The following is a 5809-nucleotide window of genomic DNA, read 5'->3' on the forward strand; positions in this document are numbered from 1 at the left end:
CAACCCCCCCCCAAAAAAAAATCCCACAAATGCAAAGTTCATATGAGCTGACTATAAAATGTAATCTAGAAAAGACAAGACTTTTCCTCGTGTGGAAGAAAATACGGTGCATACATGCAATCTCCATGGTTAAGATTTATTAATTACAAAGAGTTAATAAAATGTGGAACTGATAAAGCAAAGACATCATAACCAGTGGAACAAAATAGGAAGCCAGATCACAGCTTAGTAGATGTATGTGGCTTTGAAGACAAAGCTTACATATTAGATTCACTTCAAAAAAATGCAGTAATTAACGTTGGAAACAGTTACACTTGTGGAAAAAATTATGTCACTCTATATGGAAAGAGAGAAGTCTAAATGAATCTGTAAATAGGTTTTATTTTGTTTTGAAACAAGGTCTCTCTATGTAGACCAAGCTGGCCTCAAATTCATACTCCTCTTCACCCAGCTTTCCAAATGCTGGAATTACAGGTGTGTGGCTCCATACTTAGCCACATATATAAACACAGCCTAAACTCTTCTCAACAGATGACTAGATGAAGAAAACGTGATTGGCGCGCGTGCACACACACACACACACACACACACACCTACACGTATGTACACGATTTTATTCCGCTGTAATGAAGAATAAAATTATAGTATTTGTAGGGAAATAAATAGAACTGGAGATGATATTAAGCAACATAAGCCAAAGTCAGAAAGACAAATATCATAAGTTTTCTCTCATGCATGGACTATATGGTAAGAAAGTAGATGGAAACTAAAGGCAGGGGCCAAGAAAAGGTTATAAGGAGAAAAGAACACATTCCGTGTTTGTTGTCATGTGCAGATCTAGATTTAGATGTGTGTGTACATGCAGGTCATGAAAGCATAAACGGGCACAAAGGGGGCCAATGGAGGTGGGAGAGGAAGAAGAGTAGTTAGAATGACTAGCAAGGCACAATGACATGTATGAAACAGCATAGTAAAACCATTATTTTGTATGCTAACAGAAAACCTTAAAGAGAAGGTATAAACAAAAATTTGCAGTTAACAACAATTAGCATTTCTTTCTTTCTCCTTTCTTTCTTTTTCTCTTTCTTTCTTTCTTTCTTTCTTTCCTTTTCTCTTTCTTTCTCTCTCTCTCTCTCTCTCCCCCTCTCTCTCTCTCTCTCTCTCTCTCTCTTTCTTTCCTTCCTTCTTTCGGTTTTTCGAGACAGGATTTCTCTGTGTAATCCTGGCTGTCCTGGAGCTCACTCTGTAGACCAGGCTGGCCTCAAACTCAGAAATCCGCCTGCCTCTGCCTCCCAAGTGCTGGGATTAAAGGCATGTGCCACCACTGCCTGGCTTAATTTGATGATCTTGCCTTGGCATGTCATTTAAAAATGAATATTAAGCCTATCAAGGAAAGAAACAGTCCTCACCTCAAAGGAACAAAAGAGATGGTTTATATTGGTGCCAAATATGAGTGTCACCACACAAGAACACAGATGGAGGCTTCTGCAAATGTTCGCATACCATTGATCTAGCAATTAAGTGAGCCTTTTATAGTAACAGAACAAAGAAAGCATAAAAGAATATGCTTTTCAAACGCATTGGTAGATGCGTTGGGCAGACAGATTGCAGCATGTGGGAGGACCTTAGACTGCCAGTGCTATCTGATGGCATTCTTAGCTCTTTGCTTGGTGGATAATAGGGGTCTATCTGTGCATTCTAGGAGCTTTACCTAATGGCGACAAAGATACAAAGGAGGGTGATCAATGACCATTGAGGGGGCTGACGATGCCCCAAGAGAATTGAGCTCTGGATTTGCAGTATTCCAACTCCTCCACATTACTGAGGCCCTAGAGTGTCAATCAGCCCTTGTAGTTACAGCTTCTTTTCTGGGTCTCCTTAGAAGAAGTTACATAGCTGGTGGTGTGGTGCACTCCTTTAATCCCAGCACTTGGGAAGCAGATGCCGGTGGATCTCTGTGAGTTTGAGGTTAGCCCGGTTTACAAAGCTAGCTCCAGGACACAGATAGGGCTATTATGCAGAGAAGCTATGTCTCAAGTAAAGAGACAAAGGAAGGAAGGAAGGAAGGAAGGAAGGAAGGAAGGAAGGAAGGAAGGAAGGAAGGAAGGAAGGAAGGAAGGGGGCTGGTGAGATGGCTCAGCGGTTAAGAGCATCGACTGCTCTTGCTAAGGTCCTGAGTTCAAGTCCCAGCAACCACATGGTGGCTCACAACCATCTGTAATGAGATCTGACGCCCTCTTCTGGAGTGTCTGAAGACAGCTACAGTGTACTTACATATAATAAATAAATAAACAAATATTTTTTAAAAAGGAAGGAAGGAAGGAAGGAAGGAAGGAAGAGTCAAATAAAATGATCAAGGATGTGTTTAATCTTTGGATCTTTGTAGAGACCACTGGTCACTGTATCTGGGTTATTCCCGAGACCCCTGTTAAAGCCTTCTCTCAAAATGTTACTGTGTCTTTAATGCAGTCAGCTTTGTTAACTTGTACCAGAATTTAGGAATCACTTTCCTTACAAAGGGTTAAAATACCACAGCATTTAACATTCTAAGTTCTAGAAATAGGAATTTGAGAACAAATTAGATTTTTCTAATAGAAATGTTTCTGAGCTTAAAGCCCTAAAGGGGAGTAGGGAAACCAATTAACTTTAATTTAAATAATCATGTCTTAAGTAGCAAATGAACCAAGCTCTATTGTCAGAGAACAACTGTATTAAATCCCCCAAAGGTTAGCTTCAAACCAGCATTGGTGAGATGGTTTCAGCCCTTGCTAATGAAATAAGTTTCTGTTGGTCTCTGTAACGGCTGTTTGTTGTCTAACTGGACATGGTCATGGGGGAGGGGAGAAGGGAGGGGGAGAGAATGGGGGATGGCTGAAAGAGCAAGGACAGCAGTTACGGGAAAACTCACATTGATGCTCCTATTGTTAGTAACTTCAAAAACAAAACAATGCAGCTAATGATTGTATTCCTGCAGGAAAACAGTTTAAGAAAACATGAGAAAATTGTAATTTTGTGTTCCAAAGCAAATACCTATATGTGTGTGTGTGTGTATACATACATATATATATATATATGTATGTATACACACACACACACATATATATACATACATACACACAGTCTACTGTTTGTTTTTTCCCTACTTGTTATTCAAAGGTAATGGATGTGTGCTCGTTGAAATCACATGACTATTTCATAAACATGTCACAGTGCAAAATTTCTGCCAATGTCTCTAAACCAGCGGAAATACATTAAGCAAACGTATGTTATTAAGAAGGCATAAAAGGCATGAACTAAACTCTGGCAGAGGGTTAATGCCAGGAGATTTCTTTTGGATGGCTTAACATGCTAGAGAGAGCAGGAGTTTGGCTGAGTGTTGGAAGCAGATCATGGAAAGCTTCGACCTAAGAGCTCAGTGGTCGCCTCTTTTGATCTCTTCCTCCTCACATGCTGCCTTTGTGTCCTTGAGAAGATAAGTTAACCTCACGGCTTGTCTCTGTATCTGTTTTATGGGAACAGTTACATTACAGGTATCCTGTGAGAATGAGAGGGGCAGCACAGACTAAGGCTGGCACATAGTAGGTGCTCTAGGAATTCCAGCCTTAGGGTTGTTTTCTGGAAAGGGATTATTGCTTTCTGTTCTCTCTGGCTGCCCAGCTTCACACTTCATGATCACACCTCGTTACAAATGTTTCTGTTTCATTTCCTTGTGGCATTTTTGAGGTGTCTAAAGAAAGCCCCATAGACTTCACCAAGCAAATAGTGTAGTCACAGAAATGGTGTAAGGAGGAAAAGGGTTAGTTTATCGGAGGCTTGTTTCCTGAAGTTACAGTTCTCCTGGAAACATAGACACTTGCCTTTGGGAACAGCAAAACCTGCCTTTGCCTAGTGTCTCATGTAAACAAAGGCAGTTGTTCCCAGGAGGCAGGCTTGGTGAGTTGATGCATTAGAAGATGCTAGTGTATTGATTTCCATTGTTGTTTGTTCAATAGTCATCCTGTTTTGTTACAAAGGGCAAATAATTTTGCAGAATGCTCTTCCACCCCCACATTAAGAAGTACATAATATCATGTTTGTGTTGAAACTTTGTCTTCCGAAATGTCATAACCTCATCGGAAAGGGAATTAAAATCCTGTTATTCTAATTTACATCTAGCCACAAGATAAGTAAAGTTATCATTGCAATTCTAATTAAATGGGATGATTGACTAAGGTAGCACATCAAAGAAGAGAAGTGAATATGATAAGTGGAAGACTTATTAATTAGTCTGCGTGGAAGAAATTCCAGGGATGTCAAGCTGAGCCTGCTGCAAGGAGAAAAAAAGCAGCCGAGAAAGCGCTCGTTTCTTTGAAGTTAGGAACTGAGATAGTGATGGAGGTAATTGCGCCTGACTGGATCCAATAATGAAGAGCTGTAAATCAGACCTCAGAATCGAAGGAAAGATTCAAGTAACGACTGCGGCTGTCCCCCCTGCTGCGAAGAAACAGAATGTGGAGCGCGCTAATTGACCCAGCCTATTTCCCAGTAGTTCTCTGTTATTATTTATTAATTTTTAATTTCTGAATTATTTACGTCCTGGGAAATTATTCCTGACAGCCTGTTAGGCGTGCCAAAGTTAATGGAGGATGAAAGGGTGGGTACCAGAATTAGCAGGGATGGAGTCACCGGCTACTGGATTTAATGATTTTTGGAAAGAAAAATTGATTCCACACAGTGTGTCACTTTATACTACTTTAGGGATGCACACGCTATTTGATTAGTCGAGGACTAACCGACTGAAAGTGTATTTGAAGTGTAAATGAGTTAGAGTGCTCAGCTGTTTACTTTCCCCCCCCTTTCCGCGAGCTCTGGGTTTTCTTGAAGCTGCAGATTAAACGCTGATGAAGACATGTTTGCACACCCTGCGCACACACCTGTTTGATTCCTGGTAAACTCCGAGGAAAGCTCTCAAGATCCAAGAGCAGGTGCTTGCCCCTTTACTCCTTCTCTTCCTGACTACACAGGGATTTCCTTATTCCAGCCATGGATATCCCAAAAGCTGTGACCAGCCTCCCTCAGGAACATGGCTCACCTGCCTTATGGCTGCCAGAGAAAATCAGTGCTTGCTGGTGACGAGACGGAGAAATGGGAAGAAGTGATGATTGTGATGGATAAGAGACCAGAATCAGAAAAAGGGGTGTGGCAGAAGCCAGAGGGCCCTGGGTCCTTTGTGACCACTCTTTGTGGCCTCTCCCATAGTTGACTCTTGGCTGTTTTGTGTGGTAATGTCGTGCAAAACCGACTGGCTCATTTATCCTAGAACAGTTTTTAACTACTTGGTTGTCATTCAGAAACCCTGGGTTACCTCCAAAGCCTAGAGTTCCGCAGATTCCTTAGCTTGGCACATTTGTTCCTTTCCATGGTTTGGGGGCCAATGCCTGACGAAAGCAAAGAAGGGTGGGTCTATTCTGATGCACAGTTCTAGTGTCCTGGTTGCTTTTTGTCAACTTGACACAAACCTAGACTCATTTACAAAGAGTCTATCTTAACTTAAAAAATGCCTCCTATAGAAAAGGCCACCCTGATATAGCTGTCTCTTGTGAGACTACGCCGGGGCCTAGCAAACACAGAAGTGGATGCTCACAGTCAGCTATTGGATGGATCACAGGGCCCCCAATGGAGGAGCTGGAGAAAGTACCCAAGGAGCTAAAGGGATCTGCAACCCTATAGGTGGAACAACAATATGAACTAACCAGTACCCTGGAGCTCTTGACTCTAGCTGCATATGTATCAAAAGATGGCCTAGTCGGCCATCACTGGAAAGAGAAGC

This window comes from Mus musculus, chromosome 3 (genome assembly GCF_000001635.26).
Source record: "Mus musculus strain C57BL/6J chromosome 3, GRCm38.p6 C57BL/6J".
NCBI lineage: Eukaryota > Metazoa > Chordata > Mammalia > Rodentia > Muridae > Mus > Mus musculus.